This window comes from Odocoileus virginianus, chromosome 13 (assembly GCF_023699985.2).
Source record: "Odocoileus virginianus isolate 20LAN1187 ecotype Illinois chromosome 13, Ovbor_1.2, whole genome shotgun sequence".
In the NCBI taxonomy this organism is placed as follows: Eukaryota; Metazoa; Chordata; class Mammalia; order Artiodactyla; family Cervidae; genus Odocoileus; species Odocoileus virginianus.
The window spans coordinates 38763470-38789722 of record NC_069686.1 but is presented as its reverse complement, the minus strand read 5'-3'; the positions used below and the strand labels follow the sequence as shown (position 1 = coordinate 38789722).

The 26253-nt window shown below is 35.6% G+C and overlaps 1 protein-coding gene across 9 annotated transcripts in view; it reads left to right on the top strand.

The window, feature by feature from the left end:
- Window positions 1-26253, top strand: part of MBD5 (methyl-CpG binding domain protein 5) — a 470032-nt gene that overhangs the window by 211048 nt on the left and 232731 nt on the right. For all 9 annotated transcript variants that reach the window (XR_011490988.1, XM_070476233.1, XM_070476235.1 and 6 more), the window contains one exon: window positions 11080-11227. The gene's annotated coding sequence lies outside the window, so the exon portion shown is untranslated. The remainder of the gene's footprint in view (window positions 1-11079; window positions 11228-26253) is intronic.

Genomic DNA, 26253 nt, shown 5'->3' with positions numbered 1-26253 from the left:
CTTTGGAAGGACTGATGCTGAAGCTGAAGCTCTGATACTTTGGCCACCTGACTCAAAGAACTGACTCATTGGAGAAGACCCTGATGCTGGGAAAGATTGAAGGTGGGAGGAGAAGGGGACAACAGAGGAGAGAATGTTGGATGGCATCACCAACTCAATGGACGTGGGTTTGAGTAAACTCCAGGAGTTGGTGATGGACAGGGAGGCCTGGCATGCTGCAATTCATAGGGTCACAAAGAGTAGGGCATGACTGAGCAACTGAACTGAACTGAATTTCATCCATTTAAATTCACTGACTCCTAAGATATCACTGTTCACTCTTGCCATCTGCTGCTTGTCCACATCCAGCTTCTCTTTGATTCACAGACCTAACATTCCAGGATCCTATGCAGTGTTGTTCTTTACAACACTGGACTTTATTTTCACCACCAGAACCATCCACAACTGAGTGTCGTCTGCTTTGACCCAGCCACTCATTCTCTCTGGAGCTATGTGCAGTTACCCTTCCCTCTTCCCTAGTAGCATATTGGACACCATAGACCTGGGGTGCTCATCTTCCGAGTATCATAACTTTCTCCCTTTCATGCTGCTTATGGGATTCTCACGGCAAGAATACCAGAGTGATTTGCTATCCCCTCCTCCAGTGGACCCCGTTTAGTGAGAACTCTCCCACTACATGTGTGACGATTATACAGTTGTAACTTCAGTGTCAACTTTCCAAATACAGTGGAGTAAAATTTCTCTTTACCTGTTGCTGACTAGTTGTCATTTGCCAATGGAAGCATTCATTCGATTAATTTTAACACCTGATTCATCACACCAGTGTATATATTCTAGTAATATCTTCAGCTCAGTCCTGACTGGAACATGAGTTTGGAACTCAAGTAAATGAACATAGATTTTGTCAAACTTTGCTGTCTCTTTCTTTTTTTGTTTCTTTTTCCTCAATAATTCACATTTTGCGTATTAAAACTTAAAATTATTCAAATTCAGAGAGATTCTAATTTCTTCATTCCTTCATTCTTCTAGTTCAATCTTCAATTTTAAATTTTTGTTTTATTCTTTTAAATCTCCTTCAGCTTATTCAATTTAAATCTTCAATTTATTCTACTTTTCAAAAACCATTGTTCACAGTGATCCTATTGTAAGGGTTTAGATTGGTTTATAAATACTTCCTAACTTAATTTGGAATATAAAGTATTTGAACTTTGAATTTAGAGGGAAGAAATACCAGATTAATTCTTGATGACTGTTTTCAGCATCTGGAATTTTTAATTGTTGAAATAATGTCTTTGAAATAAGGACACACTATAGTCTAAACCAGGTTTAATCTATTATTTTATTATCTTCCTATGTTTCTTTACTTATTCATATTAATTATATGTGTTCTGTGATTAGGTTTTTGTCTTCGTGCTTAGATTTTGAAATGTGAAGTATCTGAAGAGCTTTATTACTATTTTCTTTTAGCTAGGTCTTATTAGAACTGTGTGGTTATTCATAGTCACAAACTGAAATCACTCCCTAGTATAGTTAATCTTGGGCTTCCCAGGTGGCGCTAGTGGTAAAGATCCCAAAGCCAACACAGAAGACATTAAGAGACATGGGTTCGATCCCTGGATCAGGAAGATCCCTTGGAGGAGAAAATGAAGAACCACTCCAGTATTCCTGCCTGGTAATCCCATGGATAGAGGAGACTGATGGCTACAGTCCAGGGGGTTGCATCGAGTCGGACATGACTGAAGTGACTTAGCACATATGTACTCATATGTGCTTAGTAGTTTATTTTTATAGTTTAGTAGTTTATCTTAGTAGTTTATTTTTAATACTTTAAAAATAAAAACTTCTCTAATAAAATGAGTTCATTCTTTTCATAGAAAAAATTTTGATGACAGCTGTATTATATGCTATAAATTTTTCAATTTTAAATCATGTAATTCAATGCTTTTTTGTGTATTCACCTTATTATACATCAATCACCACTTATTTCAGAACATATTCATCACCCCAGAAAGGAACTCTGTACCCCCTACCAGTCAGTCTCCATTCCCCTCTATACTAAGCCCTAGCAAACATTACTCTTCTTTTGGTCTCTATCAGTTTGCCTCTTCTGAACATTTTACATATATAGAGGCATACACTGTACTGCTTTTTGTGTCTTGTTGCTCTTACTCAGCATAGTGTTTTCAAGTTTCATTTATACTGTACCATGTGTCAAATTTTCATTCTTTTCATGACCAAATAATATTCCATTGCATGGGTGGTGCTACATTTCATGTATTAATTCAGCAATTCATGATAGTTTGTTCTTTTTGAATCAGTTATTATCAGTGACAAGAATTCTAAAATTGTCATTTGATACCAAGCAGTCTTTGATGTATCTTTTAGACATTAAAAACTGGTGATTTTTTTTTTTTTTTGGTGTGTTTTTAACCATTATAATGGATTTAAACTTCCCTTTCAGAACTAGAAAGTTCTGAATTCCAAAACACATGTGACTCCCAAAGGTTTTGGATTGGTATTGTGTAAACTATCTGGAAATTAAGACAAAAGGAGAATTTGTTCATCCATTAAGAATATTTATTGTTTTTTCTAGGTAAGCATTCACTTGACCCCGCCTGCCTCATTTCTGTAGCTAAAGTGCATCCTTTTTGAAAAGAGAGTTTCTCTTCTATTTTCACCACCAGAAACTGAGTTCATTTTTGTGCTAGGTATAAAGTAGCAGCTTCTTTACATCTGTGAGCAGCTCACATCTATTAAAGAAGTTAACAGACTAAATCTCAAAAATCTGTATACTTGTCACTTTTCTAGCTACTTGCCTATAACCTCCTTGAAAACAAAAACTATCATTTATCTCTTTTTTTCTGCAAGGCTGGCAAAGAGTCTCTACTCATCTGTTTACTGGAAAAATAATGAATGAGTATGTAGAGTGAATAAATATTATCACTTATTTTTCCTAATCTTTGCTACAGTGTTTATCAACATTTTTTAAATAAGTGTTAAAGTTTTAAAGAAATTGTCATTGTTTTCAGTTGACAAATTGTCATTGTTTTCAGTTACAAAAAATGTTAGGAATCTTTATTATTAAAAATCACATCACAACCCAAAGCTTTATGAGGTATGATTACAAATCAAGGGGAATTGGACCTCTATAGTGAACATTCAGAGAAATAACATTTCTAAATATGATAAGTTGCAAAATAATAAAGTTTAGAAAACTATTGCATAAAACTTCTATGAAGCCTATAAATCTGTTTTTAGTATCAGCAGATTTTAATTTCTAAATCAGAACACTTTGCTAAAGAAAATTTTGAATATGATCCTCATCATTTTCTTTTTTATACTGACTTTTAGAATATTTGAGTCTTCTAGGGGTTAATTTTGATTAGATAAATGCAACTTACAGCTTTGATGACAGTCATGTTAAGGCAAATTTACAGGATTCCTAGGATTTTTATGCTTCTCATTAATTGTTGTCATTGTTGTTATTTAGTTCCTAAGTCATGTCTGACTCTTTTATGACCCCATGGACTGTAGCCCACCTGGCTTCTTCTGTCCGTGTGGTTTTCCAGACCAGGATACTGGAGTGGGTTGCCATCCCAGGGGATCTTCCTGACCCAGGAGTCAAATCTGCATCTCCTGCATTGGCAGGCAGGTTCTTTACCACTGAGCCACCAGGAAAGCTCCCTCGGTGATTTTGTTGTTGTTGTTGTTGTTGTTGTTGTTCAGTCACTAAGTTGTGTCCAACTCTTTGTGACCCCATGGTCTGCAGCACACCAGGTTTCCTTGTCCTTCACTATCTCCCAGAGTTTGCTCAGATTCATGTCCATTACATCTGTGATGCCATCCAACCATTTCATCTTCTGTCACCTCCTTCTCCTCCTGCTCTCAATCTTTCCCAGCATGGGGCCCTTTTTCCAGTGAGTCGGCTCTTTCACATCAGGTGGCCGAAGTGTTGGAGCTTCAGCTTCAGCATCAATCCTTCCAGTGAATATTCAGGATTGATTTCTTTTCAAATTGACTGGTTTGATCTCCTTGTGGTCCAAGGGTCTCTCATGAGTCTTCTCCAACACCACAGTTTAAAAGCATCAATTCTTTGGTGCTCAGCCTTCATTCTGGTTCAACTCTCACATCCATATATGACCACTGTACAAACCATAGCTTTAACTATATGGAAATTTGTCAGCAGAGTGTTATCCCTGCTTTTTCAATACACTAAGTTTGTCATAGCTTTTCTTCCAAGAAGCAAGTGTCTCTTGACTGCAGTCAGCATCCTCAGTGATTTTGGAGCCCAAGAAAATAAAATCTGTCACTGTTTCCACACTGTTTTTACTCATTGATTATATATCACCAGAAGTTTCTTTGTGCTTGCCGTCTTAAACCAACAATCTATGAGACAGCAAATTTGAAAATGTAGGACTAGTAGTTAAACAACTTAAACCTCTGTAATAATCACAAACAGCATGGGGCAAAGGAGGGCATCCAAGTGATCAGCTGCCAGAGTGGCTAAGATATAAGCATGCTTCTCAGGGCCCTGGGATAGTCATTGACTCATGTGTTTCAGGTGTTCTCAAATCATTCCATTAATTCCAATAACTATACAGTTACTAATTTCTTAAACTTGTAAACATATGTTATTACTGCTTCTAAAATTATGATCTCCTTGGAAAATTCTGTGACCTTCTAGATCAGGGATCAGCAAACTCTGTTAAAGGCCAGATAGTAAACATTTTAGGCTTGGCTGACCAGCAGGTCCTCAACTGCTGTTGGGGCATTTTGAAAGCAGTGACAGGTGATACATGAACAAATGAGCATGATGTTTCTGCTTTATTTATGGACACTGAAATTTAAATTCCATATAATTTTCAGGTGTTGTGAATTTTTGTTCTTGTGATGCGTTTTGAAATGTTTAAAATATAAATACTATTCTTGGCTTGGGGGTGGGACATGGGAGCATACAAAAACAGGTGGCAAACCAGATTTGTTTACTGGCTGAAATTTGCCAGCCTCTACTCTATGTTATTCCTACTTCATGGGAAATAAATGGGGAAACAGTGGAAGCAGTGTCAGACTTTATTTTGGGGGGGCTCCAAAATCACCACAGGTGATGATTGCAGCCATGAAATTAAGACGCTTACTCCTTGGAAGGAAAGTTATGACCAACCTAGATAGCATATTAAAAAGCAGAGACATTACTTTGCCAACAAAAGTCCATCTAGTCAAGGCTATGGTTTTCCCAGTGGTCATGTGTGGATGTGAGAGTTGGACTGTGAAGATAGCTGAGCACCGAAAAATTGATGCTTTTGAACTGTGGAGTTGGAGAAGACTCTTCAGAGTCCCTTGGACTGCAAGGAGATCCAACCAGTCCATCCTAAAGGAGATCAGTCCTGGGTGTTCATTGGAAGGACTGATGCTGAAGCTGAAACTCCAATACTTTGGCCACCTCTTGCAAAGAGTTGACTCATTGGAAAAGACCCTGATGCTGGGAGGGACTGGGGGCAGGAGGAGAAGGGGACGACAGAGGTTGAGATGGTTGGATGGCATCACCGACTCAATGGACATGAGTTTGAGTAAACTCTGGGAGTTGGTGATGGACAGGGAGGCCTGGTGTGCTGCGATTCACAGGGTCGCAAAGAGTTGGACACGACTGAGCAACTGAACTCAACTGAACTGAACTGAACTCTATGTTAAATCTAATGGTAGAGGAAATCAGCCATAGCATTACATTCTCAAACTCCTCCACTACCAATTCTCTCATGCTGTCCCAAAGTGGTGGAGCTTATGCCTGATGACAAAAGATATTCAACTTGTTACCAGAAGCTTCTGTGTGACCCCAATAATGTTACTTCTTTGTCCCACTTCACAAGTAGCTCACAAAAGTAAATAAAAGGAAATTTCAACACTGCCTGCTGTGAAACTAATTGTCTTTTGTTAAGATGATGTTCAGTTCAGTTGCTCAGTCACATCCGACTCTTTGTGACCCCATGGACTGCAGCACGCCAGGCTTCCCTGTCCATCACCAACTCCTGCTTACTCAAACTCATGTCCATTGCTTCAGTGATGCCATCCAACCATCGCATCCTCTGTTGTCCCCTTCTCCTCCTGCCTTCAGTCTTTCACAGCATCAGGGTCTTTCCATTGAGTCGGTTCTTCGCATCAGGTGGCCAAAGTATTGGAGCTTCAGCATCAGTCCTTCCAATGAATATTCAGGACTGATTTCCTTTAGGATGGACTGGTTGGATCTCCTTGCAGTATCAATAATGGAAACAAAAGCTAGGAAACTTGGAAACCAGGCTGTAGTTGGTTCTTGTTGTTTAGTCACTAAGTCACATCTAGCTCCTTTGTGACCCCATGGACTATAGCCCACCAGGCTTCTCTGTGCAAGAGATTTTCCAGGCAAGAATACTGGAGTGGGTTGCTGTTCTCTTCTACAGGGGTTCTCTCTGACCCAGGGATTGAACCTGTGTCTCCTGCAGAGACAGACGGATTCTTTACCACCAAACCACCAGAGACGCCCCTCCTAGTTGGTTCTGTGCTGTCTGCTAAGCTTAGTCACTCAGTCGTATCTGAGTCTTTGTGACCCCATGGACTGTAGCCCACCAGGCTTCTCTATCCATGGGTTTCTCTAGGCAAGAATACTGGAGTAGGTATGCATTCCCTTCTCCAGAGGATCTTCCCAACCCAAGGATTGATTGCAACACAGATCTCCTGTGTTGCAGGCAGATTCTTTACTGTCTAAGCCACCAGGGAAGCCCATGGTTGGTTCTTCCACTACACAAAGTTCTGAAGTTTCTCAAACTTCTGAGGCTCCATTTTCTTTCCTGCTCCTCTGTAAGAAGTATTGAGAGGCTCCATTGTGGTAGTCAATATGAAATCACTGGCAAAGTTAAAAGTGTATAAAACATGGCCTTTGTGTTAATCGTTGTACTCTGTTGTTTACTCATACGTATGATTTCTTGCAGAATTTCCTATATATGATGATGTATTCCCCTTGAAGATTAGGTATAGATTAAAGAACACTCATAAACTTTCACAGGCATTTTACCTTTATACCTTCACACTTTTAAGGTACTCTCATCTCCTTACTGTATAGATGTATCAAATTCATTACTAATAGTGCTGTGAAATTTTTAAATTATATCCCTCATATTCTTTCTTACTTCTTTATGAAGGCAGAGACTTTGTTTCATCCCTGCTGTATCTTCAGTATCTAAAACAATATCTGGAATAGATTTGAGTCTCATAAATAGTTTGAGTGAATCAATAATAAAAATAATCCCATATGTCAGTTTGCCTTTCATTATCAAAAGGAATATAGAAAGCTCATTAAATATGTTATAAACAAAATGTATTTAAATACAGAAAATATGTAGGTTTCCAAAGGAAATCTACTTTTGCAGTTTTAATAAAATGTAGATCTATCCACAGATCATTTAGGGTCTATGAGCCCTAGTTTTTAAAATATGGAAGAATATTTAACTTGTATCAGCAGACACACAATCCATAACTATGATTGTGAAATTACTTCAACAGGATAAAAAAAAAAAGCAAATGCAAGCTTTATTCAGTCTTTTTAATAAGTCCTTCCTCTGCACTTTTAAGTTAAAACAAAAAGAACAATGGATTTTTAAACTTTATTTTGGTTAAATTTCTTTTGGTTGCAATAAGAAAACAGTTTGGCAAGCTTATTTAAAAAGGGCATTTGCCTGGGAAGAAGTATCATGCAATTGACAGGTGGGATGAAAAGGAACAAGGGTAGCTCTGGGGATTTCATCTTTCCCTAGATTAGAGCACTTGAGGGCTCCCACTCACACGTCCAAATTTCAGGCTACTAAAATAGAAATTCAGCTTGGATCACTGATGCATGCCTGAAAAGGTCAGCCAAAGTCAGCGAGTAGAATCATGCAGTAGAGCTATCAGTACTGAGAGCCACTGTTTAGTGCCAGGGTGAGTTGAGAAGCTACATCATGAGATGTATAGTCTTTTTAATCTGACTTCAGATGGTACATTCATTTTATATCTATTAATGTCTCAAAATGAAATACTGAAAGCTGCAGGACATCTTTGTCCACTGACAATTAGATAAATTTACAATTATGTATTTTAATGTGCCAAATCACCCACTGCCATATTAATTAATGGCTTAATATCTCATGATACAGCAAATTTAATGCAGTGGCAATATAGCATAGAGTATAGACCTTTGAGCTAGACTTGCATGACTTCATAGCCAGCTCTACCACTTTATTGGCAATGAAAGTTTGGACAAATTAATCTCCGACCCTCATTTTTGCTGTCTATAAAGAGGAAGTTTATCAGTGAGCTTTTGCTGCAGTACAAACCACCACAAAAATCTCACTGGCATGCCACAATAAGCATTAGTTCTTGCTCGGAAATCTGTGGGTAAGAGGAGTAGGTCTGATCCAGACTGGATTCAACCAGATGTGGGTTCAAGTGGAAGATACATCTGGGTCTGTGCCTCATGTCTCATCTTCCTTGGACCTGTAGCTACCTGAACATTTTTTCCTCAGAGACAAAGGCAAGATAGCAAGGAAGAAACCAAGTTGCTAAAGCATACATATTTCAAGGCTCTGCTTGTGTGTTTTCTGCTGTTACCCCATTTGGTCAAAGCAAGGCATGTGGCCAGTTCCAAACTCAAAAGAGCAGAGAAGTATATATGCACCTTCCATGGTCATGTGGTGGGAAAAGGGAGGAGTAATCCAGGCTACCACAGGGGGTTGATATTAGTATCTAGCTAGTACAGATGTTTTAAGTTTAATAATATACTGTAAGAACTTAGAATAATACCTGGCACACAGTAAATGCTAAATAAATACTTGTTACTATTAGGCATACTCTTCAGCAGAAACTTACACAAAAGTTGAGTATTCTGTATCTGTGACATAAAGTGGTTATTTGACAACTGTGTGACTTCATTTGAGTTAAACATACATGCTTAAGTTTTAAGTAAAAACTAGTTTCTGTTTTTTAATTGTAGGTTAGATAAACAAGATTATATGTCTTTAAGACCAGCCAGTCAACCTCTGGGATAGTCAAGAGTGATTACTGCCTCAGTTATTTAACTGTTAGTAAAATCATGGAACTACTAAAGATTGAGTTCTGCCCTCTCATTTTAGAGATAATGTGTTGGGTCAAGAATGGTGAGATACCTAAATCAAAGAGAAAAAGGTAGATAGATGGAAGATGGACGGTTTAGTGATAAATAGATAAGTAATTAAATAGAAAATGGGAATGCAAGGAAGCATGTAGATTTCTAGAATTCTAATGAGCTCAGGTGTTGTTTCCTGTAGTTTTATCTAAATGTTGTTTATCATATTTTTTTCTTTCAATGAACTATACAAGAAGAAATCATTTTAAGAATCTTTCAAAATAATTTTTTCAACTTCTTCAATTGAGAAGAATATTATTATTATAGAATAGGATTTATTTAGAATGTTAAGAATAAAAACTAATCTTTACAGAAGATTACTTACCCTTTCATCTAATATTTTTGAGTACTTATCTGTTAGACACTGGGCATACAGTAGGAAAAAAAAATTGGTCTTGTAAGCTTACATAACTTAAAGGAGACAGGCAATAAAGAAATAAATATATATTATATTCCACAATTCTTTACCTGCAATTCTAAAATCCAAAAGCTCTGAAACAAAGTTTTTGCAACTCATATAGTGATAAAACCTGACCTAGTATTAACTTGTTTAGTAGTAAAACTGGTAAGAAATATTTGTTGTCTTTTTATAAATATCACTCAGAAAGAATGTATGTTTTCTTTTTAAAGATATTAACGTTTTATTTGAGTGCTCAGAGACGGGAGACAGAGTGCGTAATTATAGTATGTTTACCATGTTACCTATGAAAACTCAGTACTTAATTCCAAGACTCATCTGGTCCGTTAGGGGTTATGTTGAGTTGTATAATATCTAGAAAGTACTCTGCCTGGACCTGAAGCATGTATGGGTATAGAAAATGAGGGTCAGTAGGGGGAGGGGTGAGTGATGGAGGGTGGGAAAGTTGTTTAGCTAGTAATAAAAGAAGACCTCTCTGGGTGGTGACGTTTGAGTAAATTCTTGAAACATGTGGTGTTGCTGTCAGAGAAAAGAATATTTCAGTCATTGGGAACAGGTATGTGGCTATGTGGAGAAGTGGTCCAGTCTGAGGAAGGACCGAGGTCAAAGACCTAAACTGAAAGTGTGCTTAGCATATTTAAGGAAGAACAAGATCAGCTAGACTGTAGGACACCCAGCAAGGGGAAGTGTATTAGGATAGGTATCAGAGGGTGCCCAATCATTTAAGGCAATGTAATCCTTTGGATTTTATCATGGATGCTCTAGGATATCTTTGAAGGATTTTGACTAAGTGTCTAAAATCAATTTTCTTTTTAAAAATATGGTCTGTTGCTCTGTAGATAATAAAATTACCTCTCTTTTGCTCTGTGGATAATAGATTGTTATAGTACCAAAGATGAGAAAAAATAAATGATCATAACTAGATGAAACTGAGAAATTAAATGGTAACTGGTCATTTTAAACCAAATAATCTTGATCGTACTTTAATTTTAAAATACCTTTGATGTCCATTGAGTACATGTTGTACTTGAATTAATAACCTTAATGTTATTTAACTATGATGATTTTTCTTTCTAGATTTTTCTCTCATTATTAAGGCTGAGAAATTTAGCTTGGTCATGACAATAATACTATTCCCAATCTTCTTCCCTCTTCCAGAGAGTTTTCTGTTCTGCCTACTGGGAGACAACTAGAGGAAAGATCCCTAAACTTGAAATGATAAGAATTGGTTTCTTGTGTTGGCCCTGCCACCAGTTGATTGTAAAAATGGTTGAGCTGTTTAACCTGTCTGGATTTCAGTTGCCTATCCTGAAAGACATGGGGATTGAATCAGCTGATATAGCTCTTCTTACCTGGAGTTATGTATTTAGCAAATCCTGTGTGTAAGACTAAAACTCCTCATTAAGAATCTCAAAATGTTCTTAAATATAAATCTAAAGAAATGTAGAATAACTGGCTATCTGTTCAAAATTTATGCTTATTTCCTTTTTAACAGGACTAGGGAAATAAATACCAGAAGACAAGAACACAGAATATTTTCCTTCATCAATCCATAGAAGCATAATCCTCCTCTAATTTCATCAAACACAAAGGAATGAGTACCTTGACAGATGGCCACAGAGGATGTCAACAATTTTTTGGAGGCAAGTAATGAAATATATGTGCTATGAGTTTTATATTATTAAGTATATAGAAACAAATATAATTATGTTTTAGAAAAAATAAAAGAGTACTTTTAATACTTTTTTATCATAACTATTTCTCCCTTCCTGTTTTTTCCCCTGAGCACTATTTCATGTCAAAAATTATTGTAAGCTGCTTTTATCCTAACCTGGAGTACTATATAATATATGCTACTGCTAAGTCACTTCAGTCGTGTCCGACTCTGTGCGACCCCATCCCTGGAATTCTTCAGGCAAGAACACTGGAGTGGGTTGCCATTTCCTTCTCCAATGCATGAAAGTGAAAAGTGAAAGTGAAGTCGCTCAGTCGTGTCCAACTCTTTGCAACCCCATGGACTGCAGCCTACCAGGCTCCTCCGTCCATGGGATTTTCCAGGCAAGAGTACTGGAGTGGGGTGCCATTGCCTTCTCCATATAGTATATAGGACTCATTATATCCCTAAATACAAAAAAAAATTAATAACAATTAAGTACCCATGTTTGAAAACAGGGCTCTTTACATCTATCTTAGACACATATATAACAACAAATACTAAACAGTTCATGAAGTTAGAATTATTTTCTATTTTATAAGTATCTATACCATATAGAGAGCTTCCCTGGTAGCTCAGAGGGTAAAGTGTCTGCCAGCAATGTGGGAGACCCGGGTTTGATCCCGACCCAAGTTGGGAAGATCCCTTGGAGAAGGAAAAATGGCAACCCACTCCAGTACTCTTGCCTGGAAAATCCCACAGACTGAGAAGCCTGGTAGGCTACAGTCCATGGGGTCGCAAAGAGTCGGACACGACTGAGCCACTTCACTTTCATTTTATACCATATATAATTTTTTTTAATTTCTGCATTTCCTGCTTATTTTAAACAACTGTTCTAAAGTGCTCTAAAATCTTAGGATGTCATCCCTTTACATCCCTGTTGTTGTTCAGTCACTCAGTCGTGTCTGACTCTGTGACCCCGTGGACTGCAGCACACCAGGCTTCCCTCTCCTTCACCATCTCCCAGAGCTTGCTCAAACTCATGTCCATTGAGTCTGTGATGCCATCTAGCCATCTTGTCCTCTGTCACCCCCTCTCCTCCTGCCTTCAATCTTTCCTAGCATCAGGGTCTTTTCTGATGTGTTGGCTCTTCACATCAGGTAACCAAAGTATTGGAACTTCAGCATCGGTCCTTCCAATGAATATTCAGAGTTGATTTCCTTTAGTTTAGGATGGATTGATTTGATCTCCTTTCAATCCAAGGGACTCTCAAGAGTACTCTCCAACACCACAGTTCAAAAGCATCACTTCTTTGGCATTCAGCCTTTTTTATTATCCAACTCTAACATCCATACATGACTACTAGAAAAATCATAGCTTTGACTATACGGACCTTTGTTGGCGAGGTAATGTCTCTGCTTTTTAAAACACTGGCTAGGTTTGTCATAGCTTTTCTTCCAAGGAGTAAGCATGTTTTAATTTTATAGCTACAGTCACCATCTGCAGTGATTTTACATGCCTAGCAGCTTTATATTTTGTGGGAATCGTCCATCACAAGATCCCATTGAACTTTTCATTACTTTCACAACAGCTCTTATTGCTCCTGCAAAAATAGCAGACCAAGAATTGTAGACCATAGTTCCATCTTCAAAACTGAAATTAATTGCATTACCCTCTAAAGGGGATTTGCTTGGAAAGAAATTGACTGCATTATAAAGAAAAAAATAATAAATATAAGGAATCTGTCTTCTCTACTTTCATGAAAAATAAAGGATTAAGTAAATAATATGAAATGAAATAAAGGTAAATTCATAAAAACTTGAGTAGAATGCAGTAAAATTGAATTTCTCCAAGCATTTTTATACAAACAAAGAAACTGTAGAGATGTTCAGGATTTTTAATTTAGTGTTAATTCAACTCATAGGCCTAAGGTCATCCAGCAAATGAGTTTGCTTTTTAAGTTGAACATAAAGGACTGCTTTCTAAGTGAAGGAGACCATAAATGTTTAAAAAGCCCAGTGTAGGGCTTCTGAGCTTTCTTTCAGTAACTAGAGTCAAAATTAATTTTTGCTTTTCTGCTGGGGAAAATTTCATCTAATTACATTCAAATTATTCTGCAACTTTTTGGATAGCAAATCCTGATCACCAAAGAAAAGAAAAAGCAGCTGTGTTGCCCTTTCCTCATAGTTATAAGAATAGCATTATTATGCAGTCACTAGGCATTATAGAACCATAAGTGATTATCCGTTGGTTGCCTTCTGGCAGAGAGACACCTAAACCTTTCTGAACTGCTGATAATGTATGCCTTCTCTTTTTAAGGATCTTCAAAGAAATAGATTTCATTGCTTCCTTCAGTAAACCAATATAACATAACAGCTGTCAGGAGTTAGGGAGATATTTCTTTACCCTTTTATTCAGCGACTGTTTTTAAAAATTCTTTTCTCAGAATTATATTTTAATCATGATGTAAATCTTCTCTTAATTTGGTACATACAATTCACCTATTTAAGAAAATATTTCAAATTGACCCATTGCTCAATTAATGAAAATAATTCCCATAAACAGTGCTTCTGTATAAGCAACCTGTTGTTGAATTTCTTTCTCTGATAAATTCCTTTTTTTACTTTCCCACATGTCATATCTTATTTTGTTCTTCAGTTATTCTTTAATCACAGCATCATATCTTGTGTCTTATAGCTGTAATTTATATTTCTTCCACATTACATTAAAAACCAGCTCTTTTTTTCTCTTTGAATTGCATTCTATTTATAACCATGTCATTAATAAGCCACAGATATTTATAATTCTAATCAAAAGTGCTGACTCATTTCACATATTTTAAGGTTTATTTACAAATTATGTTTTATAAAAAATTTAGTAGTTAGAAAGGCAATTAGAACATAGTGGGTATCACTTATAAGCTTGCTATTCAAGAACACAAATTCATAGAACAGATTGACTAATCACAACTATGCCACCCCCACTGGCTGTATTAACTTGGGCAGATTATCGATTGTCTTTGTCCCTCAATTTGTACATCTTTAAATTTGATAATTATAATTATAAGGGTTAAATGGGACGGATAATGTAAGTAAATAGCTTAGCTGCCTAACACATTATACAATTCAATAAGTAGGTGATGCAGTTTTTCTGCTTTTTGCAAAATGAATGTAAACAGGTTTCCTTGTAGTCGTTAAGCTGAACTCTTGCAAAAGCAATAATGAATTTATCCATTATACTCATGACAGATTTCTTTTGTATCATGTTTGCTGTACTAATAGTAAATTTTATTTACATTGAAATTTCCAAATGAGCTATTTTAAAGTTTATTTTTAAACATGTAAAATATAGTTTATCCAAAAATAATCATTAAAAAATATTTTTTTAAAAATTGTTAACATTTTAGCCTCAAGAAAACTATGTATATTCCAAACTTTTTAAGAAAGTTTACTTGGATATTCATTGCCTGCCCTAAAATTTTGACTTCATATCAACCACTGTTATTTGGAGAAATATCCCATGTGCAAGGCAGAGTGATTTGACGAATTTTCTCATTTGTATTAAATATCTTTTATATATACATTGATCAAGTATTTATTTAATCTGAGAAACTGACTTGGTATTTCACTGGAAAGATAAAAGTGAATAGGTACTTTGTTCTCTGTTAACATTTCTGTAAGAGATACCACAAACAGGGTGGTTTAAATTAACAAAAATGTATTATCTCGCAGTCCTTGACACTATTAAGTCTGAAGTCAAATTGTCCACAGGGGCATGCTGTTTTGGTGCCATTGGGGAGAATCTGCTCTGTTTTTCTTAGCTTCTGGTGATGGTGATGTTCCTTGGCATTTACTGGTTTATAGACTCATCACTCCAATCTCTGCCTCCCTCATCACATGATTTTCTCCCTGTGTGTCTTTGTGTCTTCTCTTATTGTAAGGACACAATCATGTTGGATTCAGCATGACTTGATCTTAATTTGATTATAGTTGTTAAGACACTATTTCCAAAATAAGGTCACATTCATAGGTGTTGAGTATTAAGATTTGAATGTATCTTTCCGGGGAACACAATTCAACAGTAACACTGTCTTTTTATGTACATATATATTCTGGGCATCCCATGTGGTTCAGTGGTAAAGAATCTGCCTACCAATGAAGGCGACACAGGTTCAGTCCCTGGGTTGGGAAGATCCTCTGGAGAAGGAAATGGCAACCTATTCCAGTATTCTTGCCTGTAGAATCCCACGGACAGGGGAACCTGGTGGTCTGCAATCCATAGGGTTGCAAAAGAATCAAACATGACTTAGCAACTGAACAACAACAACATGTGGTATACAGATCATCAGTACATTTTTATCATGTCCTTTTTATATTCATTTCCCATGTATTTAGATAATTTTCATACATTTTTCATGTAATAAAACTTATTCAGGGTGTGTACTCTTATTTCAGCCCTTCAATAAAAGGATTTTATATATGTTTTCTTCTCTTTGAGCTTCTGAAAGGAAGGTAAAACATGAAATCCTATTGTAGGGTCCTTGTATTTTTCCATTCTCGCATGAAGCTCATAAAGTTTCCAAAACATACTTTTCTTGCAGGTAAAACCTGCTCAAATTACTCTTTGCATGTAATAGGCACTGAATAATGTTTATGAATTAAATGAAGGATGTTGTAATTATACCCTTGCTTATAGACAGCATCCAGAAGGATTGCTATTGCAAGGTAAGCCAAAACGAGGTCAGTTATACACCATTCATGTTAAATATTTTCATTGAATTTGGTATAAAAGATAAACATAGGTAGGCACTAGAGAGTTTGTAGTGCATAAAAATGAGATATGTTCTGTATTTCCCAGAACTTAATCCTTAAGAACTCAAGGCTTTGGTTTTTATTTTTATCTAATTTTCTAAAAGAAAGTTGAAACTTTGTGTAGAAAAAAAAGCAAAATACATGGTTAAATGACCAGTTGACTGTGTATTTCAGGAATAGGATCTGATTTTCCAAACTATGGATCAAATTAGTAAGGTGGTGGTTCTTCATACATACCCTGGGAAAGTTTTTTAAAAACCTGGATGTTTTGGTCCTATTCTGCCAATTACTAGTTGCATGACTTTGAGCATTATTTAGTCCACTGAATCAAATTCTCTCTAAGTGGGGCTGATACAAGAGTAGTAGATTTTCCAGACAGGGAAAGACAAGTATCATATCCTCTATATGTGAAATCTAAGAAAATTATACAAAGGAATTTATTTACAAATAGAAATAGACTCACAGACTTAGGAAACAAACTTATGTTATCAAATGGGAAAGAAGGGGAGGGATAAATCAGGAATTTAGACTTAACATATATACAGTACTATATACAAAACAGATAAATAAGAACCTATCATATAGCACAGGAAATTGCATTTAATACCTTCTAATAACTTACAATGGAAAAAGTCTGAAAAAGAATATATGTATGTGCATAATTGAATCACTTTTGTGTACACCTGAGACATTGTAAGTCAAGTATACTTCAGTAAATAGTGGACTTTTGGGTGAGAATGTACCTCACAAAATTTGGGAATAAAATATTTACTTAGAGATGTGCTGATCTAATTATAATTAGGAAAACTTGGAACTGAAAATTAGGGGATTTGAAATTTTAAAAAGGCAAATAAAACTAAAGACTTTGTAGTATGAAGAAGATCAGTAACAGTAAAAATCCTCTACTTCTGGCAAACAAAACAAAACAAAAAACCTGGTAGAAATTTAAGGAAATTATATTTTGCTCTCAAATGTCGGTATTCAGAGGGCAAGGATACATCTGAAACTGGAATAGACTGATTTCTTAGGTTGGAGGATTTAACATCAGTGGAGTATTCCCAGTAAGACTGAATTACCATTTGCTGGGACTATGACAGTAGTAGTTACGGTGGTGATCAGGGCTAGGATAGGTGGGACTTATGGAATTCTTATGGACTGGGAACCTCGACGATCCTTTCCAATTCTGATATACTGTATTTGTAAATAGCAGTGTTTTCTTTGCACTTACTTATCCTTCTGTAAGTTTTGGACACTTTTATGTGCCAGACACTATACTGGAAGATAAAATTTATGGATATGAGGAAAAATAGAATATACTATATTTGATAATCACTACTTTGTCAACAAAGGCCCATCTAGTCAAGGCTATGATTTTTCCAGTAGTCATGTATGGATGTGAGAGTTGGACTATAAAAAAGGCTGAGTGCAGAATTGATGCTTTTGAACTGTGGTATTGGAGAAGACTCTTTGAGAGTCCCTTGGACTGCAAGGCGATCCAACCAGTCCATCCTGAAGATCAGTCCTGGGTGTTCATTGGAAGGACTGATATTGAAGCTGAAACTCCAGCACTTTGGCCACCTGATGCGAAGAGCTGACTCATTTGAAAAGACCCTGATGCTGGGAAAGATTGAGGGCAAGAGAAGAAGGGGACGACAGAGGATGAGATGGCTAGATGACATCACCAACTCAATGGACATGAGTTTGGGTAAACTCTGGGAGTTGATGATGGACAGGGAGGCTTGGCATGCTGCAGTTCATGGGATTGCAAAGAGTCGGACATGACTGAGCAACTGAAATGAAATGAATGAACAATATAGTGGAGGATATTAAATGACATAATTCTATTTCATTTATATACATGTCCTTTTACCATTTAGGAGCTAACTGAAATGTATGAAATAGGAATTTCCATGTAATTAAATGTTCAGAAAGACATTGTGGTTATTAGAAAGTGTGTCATTTTTTTAAGAACTGAAATATAGTTGATTTACAATATTATATTAGTTTCAGATGTATAGCGTAGTAAGTCAGTGTTTTTACATATATACTCCATTAAAAGCTGTTACAAGATAAAGACTGTAATTTGCTGTGCTAAGTACTATATCCTTGTTCCTTATCTAAATATTTTGTATGTAGCAGTTTCTCTGTCTTAATCCCCTACCCCTATTCTTTCCCCCTACTTTTCCCTCTCCCTATTGGAAATCACTAGTTTATTTTCTGTATCTGTGAGTCTGTTTCTGTTTTGCTTTATACATTTATTTGTTTTATCTTTTAACTTACACATATGATTTCATATAGTATTTGTCTTTCTCTGTCTGATATATTTTATGAAGTATACTATTCTCTAGATCCATCCATGTTGCTGCAAATGGCAGAATTTTATTCTTTCTTATGGCTGACATAGCCCATTGTATAGATGGCCACATCTTATTAATTTGTCTATTGATGGACATGTGGATTGCTTCCATATGTGGCTATTGTAAATACATCTGTTTTGAACATTGAGGTGCATGTATATTTTCAAATTTATGGGATTTTTTTTTCCAGATATATACCCAGGAGTGGAATTGCTGGATCATATGATAGTTCTATTTTTAGTTTTTTAAGGAACCTACATATTGTTTTCCATAGTGGCTGCATCTATGCCAGTTTCTACCAACAGTGTACAAGGGTTTCCTTTACTCCACATCCTTGTCAACATTTACTAATCGTAGACTTTTTGATGGCAGCCGTTCTGACAGTTGTGAGGTGATATCTCTTTGTTTGGATTTGTATTTCTCTAATAATTGGCCATATTATGCATCTTTTCATGCACCTGTTAAGCATGTGAATATCTTTCTTACACAAATGTGTATTCCAGTCTTTATCCCAGTTTTTGATTGGGTGACATTTTTGATATTGCGTTTTATGAGCTGTTTATTTATTTTGGATATTAACTCCCTTATCAGTCATATCTTTGGCAAGTATTTTCTCCCATTCTTTAGATTGTCTTTTCATTTTATATGTAGTTTCCTTTGTGCTGCAAAAGCTTTTAAATTTAATAAGGTCCCATTTGTTTATTTTTGCTTTTATTTCTTTTGCCTTAGGAGACAGAAACAGAAATATTGCTATAGTTTGTGTCAGAGTATCCTGCCTATGTTCTTCTAGGAATTTCATGGTTTTAGGTCTTTAATTCGCTTAAGTTTGTTTTTGTATATGGTGTGAACAAGTGTTCTAATCTCATTCTTTTACATGTAGCTCTCCAGTTTTCCCACCACCACTTATTGAAGAGACAGTCTTTTTCTCCATTGTATATTCTTGCCTCTTTTGTCATAGATTAATTGACCATGGGTTTGTGGGTTTATTTCTGGGGTCTTAATTCAGTTCCATTGTTTTATGTCTGTTTTGTGTCAGTATCATGCTGTTTTGATTGTTGTAGATTAAATATAGTCTAAAGCCTGAAAAGATGATAATTCCACCTTTGTTCTCCTTTCTGAAGATTGTTTTGGCAATTTGGAGTTTTTTATGGTTCCATGTGAGTTTTAGGATGATTTGATCTAGTTCTATGAAAAATACCTTGGATACTTTGATAGGGATTGCATTAAATCTGTAGATTGCTTTGGGTAGTTATGGCCACTTTAATAATATTCTTCCAATCCAAGAGTACATTTCTTTATATCCTATTCAGTTTCCTTCATCAGTGCTTTATAGTTTTCAGTCTATAGGTCTTTCACTTTCTTGGTTAAGTTTATTCCTAGGTGTTCTTTTTGATGCAGTTTTAAACAGGAATGTTTTTTAGTTTTCACTTTCTGATGGTTCATTATTAGTGTATAGAAAGCAAATTTCTGTATATTGGGTACCCTTCAACTTTGCTGAATTTATTTATTCTAATATTTCTTTTAGTAGAAACTTTAGGGTTTTCTATATAGAGATAGTATCATGTCATCTTCAAATAGTAATGGTTTTACTTCTTCTCGCCCAATTTGGATGCCTTTTTTCTCCCCCCTTGTCTGCTTGATGTGGCTAGGACTTCCAACACTGTTAAAGTGGCAAAAGTGGGCATCCTTGTCTTGGGAATGGGCATCCTTGTCTTATTCCTAAATTTGGAAGAAAGTCTTTCAGGTTTTCATCATTGAGTATGATTTTAGCTGTGCATATGTCATAGATGGTCTTTATTATGTTGAGATATGTTCCCTCTGTACCCTCTTTGATGTGAGTTTTTAGTAATGAATGGATGTTTAATTCTGTCAAATACTTTTTCTGTGTCTGTTGAGACGATCATGAGGTTTTTATCCTTCTTTTGTTAATGTCATGTGTCACACTGATTTGTGAATACTGAACCATCCATGTGTCCCTGAAATAATCTAACTTGATCATGCTGCATGATCCTTTTTATATATCACTGGATTCAGTTTGCTAACATTTTGTTGAAGAATTTTATATCTACATTAGTGTCTGTATCTGGTTTTGGTTATTAGGGTAATGGTGGTCTTATAGAATGAATTTGGGAGTATTTCATCTTCTTCAGTCTTTTGGAATAGTTTGAGAAGGATAGTTATTAACTTTTCTATATGCTTATTAGAATTCCCTTTGAAGCTGTCCATTCCTAGACTTCTGTTTGCTGGGAAATTTTTTTAATTAAAAATTCAGTTTCACTTCTAATGATCAGCCTGTTCAAATTATCTGTTCCTCTTGCTTTAGTCTTGGCAGATTGTATCTTTCTAGAAATTTGTCCATATCTTCTAGGTTGTCAAATTTATTGGAAAAACAGTGTCATCCTGATCCAGGATCTTTGAGGAAAAACTTCTTAACACTCTCTACAATATGCAATTTGCTGTATCTCAAATTACTGTACTAATGGATCAGACTCAGATCCTTACATTAATTATTGTCATTGTCCCTTGTCTGCATGCTTGTTTACTGAGCATGCAACTGATCAAGTTGCTTTTGATGCAGCTGTTGCTTGTTAATAGCTAAAATCATGGGGAGAGAGACCAGTTTCCTGGAAGAAAAACTGCTGAGGATAGAGAGAATGGATCCATAACAGAGAAGACTGAGTGTGATGGGCCTTGAAAGGCAGAACTTGATTGATTTCAGAGCCCCAGAATGAAAGAGGAGAAAGACAAAACTCTCTAGTTATGACTTTAAAGAGCCAAAATGAAAATGCAGTAATCATTTTCTGCTGTGTATTTCAAAATCAATTTAAGGATTAAAAAAAAAAGTTCATAAGTAAAACGGTGCTATGTTTCTTTAGTAGACTTCTGTATGTCTAGTTTTACTGCATTTTACTAAGACACTCTTTTTTTTTTTAATGTTTTTAACACCATAATAGTATTCAACATGTAATGTCAGTGAATGAGGAGAGGAACCACAGAAATAAATACACTGGTTCAGATAGTCAGCATTTTACTGGTGGGGTTCTCCAGAAGTAATGTGTTTCTATTAGGTTTTGCTTTTGAATTTTAAAACCAATATATACTCATGATTTTTAAGATAAGAAATATAGAGCATATGTTTGTTAGCCATCTGTATGTCTTCTTTGGAGAAATGTCTGTTTAGTTCTTTGGCCCATTTTTTGATTGGGTCATTTATTTTTCTGGAATTGAGCTGCAGGAGTTGCTTGTATATTTTTGAGATTAATCCTTTGTCTGTTGCTTCGTTTGCTATTATTTTCTCCCAATCTGAGGGCTGTCTTTTCACCTTGCTTATAGTTTCCTTTGTTGTTTAAAAGCTTTTAAGTTTCATTAGGTCCCATTTGTTTATTTTTGCTTTTATTTCCAATATTCTGGGAGGTGGGTCATAGAGGTCATAGAGGATCCTGCTGTGATTTACAGATGGCTAACAAACACATGAAAGGATACTCAACATCACTCATTATCAGAGAAATGCAAATCAAAACCTCAATGAGGTACCATTACACGCCAGTCAGGATGGCTGCTATCCAAAAGTCTACAAGCAATAAATGCTGGAGAGGGTGTGGAGAAAAGGGGACCCTCTTACACTGTTGATGGGAATGCAAACTAGTACAGCCGCTATGGAAAAACAGTGTGGAGATTTCTTAAAAAACTGGAAATAGAACTGTCATATGACCCAGCAATACCACTTCTGGGCATACACACCGAGGAAACCAGATCTGAAAGAGACACGTGCACCCCAATGTTCATCGCAGCACTGTTTATAATAGCCAGGATATGGAAGCAGCCTAGATGCCCATCAGCAGACGAATGTGTAAGGAAGCTGTGGTACATATACACCCTGGAATATTACTCAGCCATTAAAAAGAATTCATTTGAATCAGTTCTAATGAGATGGATGAAACTGGAGCCCATTATACAGAGCGAAGTAAGCCAGAAAGATAAAGACCATTACAGTATACTAACACATATATATGGACTTTAGAAAGATGGTAATGATAACCCTATATGCAAAACAGAAAAAGAGACACAGATGTACAGAACAGACTTGTGGACCCTGTGGGAGAAGGCGAGGGTGGGATGTTTCGAGAGAACAGCATCGAAACATGTATATTATCTACGGTGAAACAGATTACCAGCCCAGGTTGGATGCATGAGACAAGTGCTCGGGCCTGGTGCACTGGGAAGACCCAGAGGGATCGGGTAGAGAGGGAGGTGGGAGGGGCGATCGGGATGGGGAATACATGTAAATCCATGGCTGATTCATGTCAATGTATGACAGAAACCACTACAATATTGTAAAGTAATTAGCCTCCAACTAATAAAAATAAATTAAAAAAAAGAAAACAACAAAAAAATAGAGAGCATGGAAAAGTGTGAAATAAAAAGTAAAATCTGAAACCATCCTGTTTCTACTTCCCACAAGTAACTTCTGTTAGCTTTTTAAAATGCCATTTCAGAAATCTATTCACATACAAGTGCATGTATGCACATAATGTGACACAGATATGCATGCAAACACATGCATATACTTTTCTATACCTTTTTCTTTACATAAAGCAAATTCTTTGTTCTTTGCTAGTGACGTTTCTGCTATTCTTTGTATGCTAATAAAATATGTATATTTTATGCATTTCAATTGCTTAAATTGAACATTAATTTGTCATTTAATTTTGTTCTTCAACTTAATTTATGGGAGTCTCACACTGAAATTTTTTACTTTGTTTTAGTCAGATTATCATTGTTTTTTATTCAGCGTCTGGAATTTATGTCCAAGATTATGAAATATGCAACATCATTTTGTCTTTCCCACCTTTATGGCTTAATTTTTTATAACAGCAGTTTTAATTTCACAACAAAACTAAGAGGAAGGTACAGAGATTTTCCATAGACTCCCTGACCCCAAACATTCATGGGGTCCCATTGTCAATATCCCAAAACAGGATATATTTGTTGCAATTGATGCACGTATTGACACATCATTATCAACTAGAGTCTACAGTTTACATTAGGGTTCACTCTTGGTATTGTATATTCTACAAATTTGAAAAAATGTATAATGCCATATGTTCACCACCCATAGTATCATACATAATATTTCACTGCCTTAAAAATCTTCTATGCTCTGCCTATCCATCACTCCCCCAATTACTTTATAAATTTTTTGTGTTTAAGTCTTTAAATCACCTGAAATTTTGCTTATGTTACTGCAGCTTTGATTGAAGCAACCATTTCTTAAAATGACCCCCTTATCATGTATCAAAATCTTATATGTATTGTAGTATATTTCAGAATTCTCATTATACATTTTCTGTTTGTCTGTTTCTTCTCTAGAACTAAACTCTTTGACTACTATACCTTTACAGTGTTTTTAACATCTGGAATGACTGATGCCTTTTTTACTTCTTTTTCCTCAAAATATGTCAAGATAATGACATGCTTTTAGCCATATGAGCTTTGATATCATCTTTCAATTCTCAAAATAAAAAAAAATTATTACTGGTATTTTAATCAGAGTCATATTAAAATAATATATTAATTTAGGAGAATCAGCAGTCTTCAAATATTGACTATATCTATTCTGAAAACAAATTACATGTCTTTCAGATATCTGGATTTGTTTGAGTTATTTACTTTTCTTCTGTTTTTCTTTATTAAATGGATTTATTTCTAATTTTTTTAAACTGTGCTTCGCTTATAAGGAGAGTCATTGATTCCCTACACTTATTCTATATAACTAGTTACCTTACTAGATTCTTTTTTTTCCCTTAGTTTTCCATTGATTTTCTTTAGTTTTTCAAGTATATAGCATGTCATCATGAAAATTAGGATATGGTTGTCTCCTCTTTTTATTTTCCTGAGTATATTGAGATGCAATTGACATAAAACATTGTGCAAGTTAAAGTTATAAGGTATGATGATTTGATGTAGGTATATACTGTGAATGATTACCGTAATGTTAGTTAACACATCCATGACCTAAGATAGCTACTCTGTGTGTGTGTGTTTGTGTGTGTGATGAGACCTTTTAAAATCTGTTCTCTTTACTTGTAAGATCTTGTATGATCTGTAACTTTCAGGTGTACAATATAGTACACTATGCCGTACATTAGCTCCCTAGAGGTTATTCATCTTAAAACTGGAAATTTGTACCATTTCCCCAACCTCATCTCCCCCCACCCCTAGCAACCCCAATCTACTCTGTTTCTGAGTACAGTTTTGTTTTGTTTTTGTCTTAAGAGTCCATGTATAAATGATTCCATTGTATAATGCCGATGGGGTTGATCCATGTTGTCACAAATGGCAGAGTTTCCTTCATTTTTACAAACAAGTACTATTCCATTTATTTTTATATGTATCATATTTTGTATATCCATTCACTCATTGGCAGATACTTAGGTTACTTACATGTATTGACTATTGTAAATAATGCTGCAGTGAACATGGGGATATAAATATCTCTTTGAGATACCAATTTCATTATCTTCAGCTGTATACCCAGAAGTGGGGTTGCTGGATCATACACTAGTTCTGCTTTTAATTTTTTGAGTAACCACTATACTGTTTTCCATAGTGGCTGTGCCAATCTACATTTCTTTCAACAGTGCACAGGGGTTCCCTCTTTTTCAGCCCTTGCCAGCAGTTGTTTATCTCTTGGTCTTTCTTATAATAGCCATCCTACCATGTGTAGAGTGATATCTCATGGTTCTTATTTGTATTTCCCCAGTGATTAATGATATTAAGCACCTTTTTATGGAACTGTTAGTCATTTGTATATCTTCTTTGAAAAAAAAAATCTGTTCAATTCCTTTGCCCATTTTTAAAAGTTGAGTTGTTTGGGGGTTTTTTTGCTATTGAGTAGAATGAGTTTCTTGCATGTTTTGCATATTAACCCTTTATCAGATAAATGATGTATGTTTTTTCTTATTCTATATGTTGCCTTTTCATTTTGTGGATCATTTTTTTTATACTGTGTAGATGCTTGCTTAATGCAGTCCCACTAATTTATTTTTGCTTTTGTTTCTGATATCACATACAAAAACAATCATTTCCAAGACCAATATCAAAGAGCTTTTTCCTTAAGTTTTCTTCTAGGAGTTTAGTGGTTTCAAGTCTCACATTAAGCATTTAATCCAATTAAGATTAGTTATTGTGAGTGGTGTAAGATAGAGGTCCATTTTCATTCTTTTGCAACTGTACATTCAGTTTTCTCAACACCATTTGTTGAAGACACTACCTTTTCCCCACTGATTTTCTTTGGTTCCCGTATCAACTTGGTCCCTTGCTGACTGAATGCGTGGGTTTATTCTGGGCTTTTGATTCTGTTCCATTGGTCTCTGTGTCTGTTTTGTGTTAATACCATATTATATTGTTACTAAAGCTTTTTAATATAGTTTGAAATCAGGAAACATGATGCCTCCAGCTTTATTCTTCTTTGTCAAGATTGCTTTTTCTATTTGGGACCTTTTGTGTTCTATACAAATTGTTGCATTTTTTTTTTCTTCTGTAAAAGACGCCATTGAAGTTTTGATAGGGATTGTATTGAATCTAAAGATGGCTTTTGATAGTATGGGCATTTTATTTGATATTAATTCTTTAAATTCTGTAACATGAGATATCTTTCCATTCATTTGTGTTTTCTTCAGTATCTTTCATCAACATGTTCTGGTTTTCAATGTATTGATGTTTCAGCCCCTTAGTTAAATTTATTCCCAAGTATTTTGAATCGAGTTGTTTTCTTTATTTCATTTTCAGATTGTTCATTGTATGTAGAAATACAACTGATTTTTGCATATTGATTTTTCTCCTGC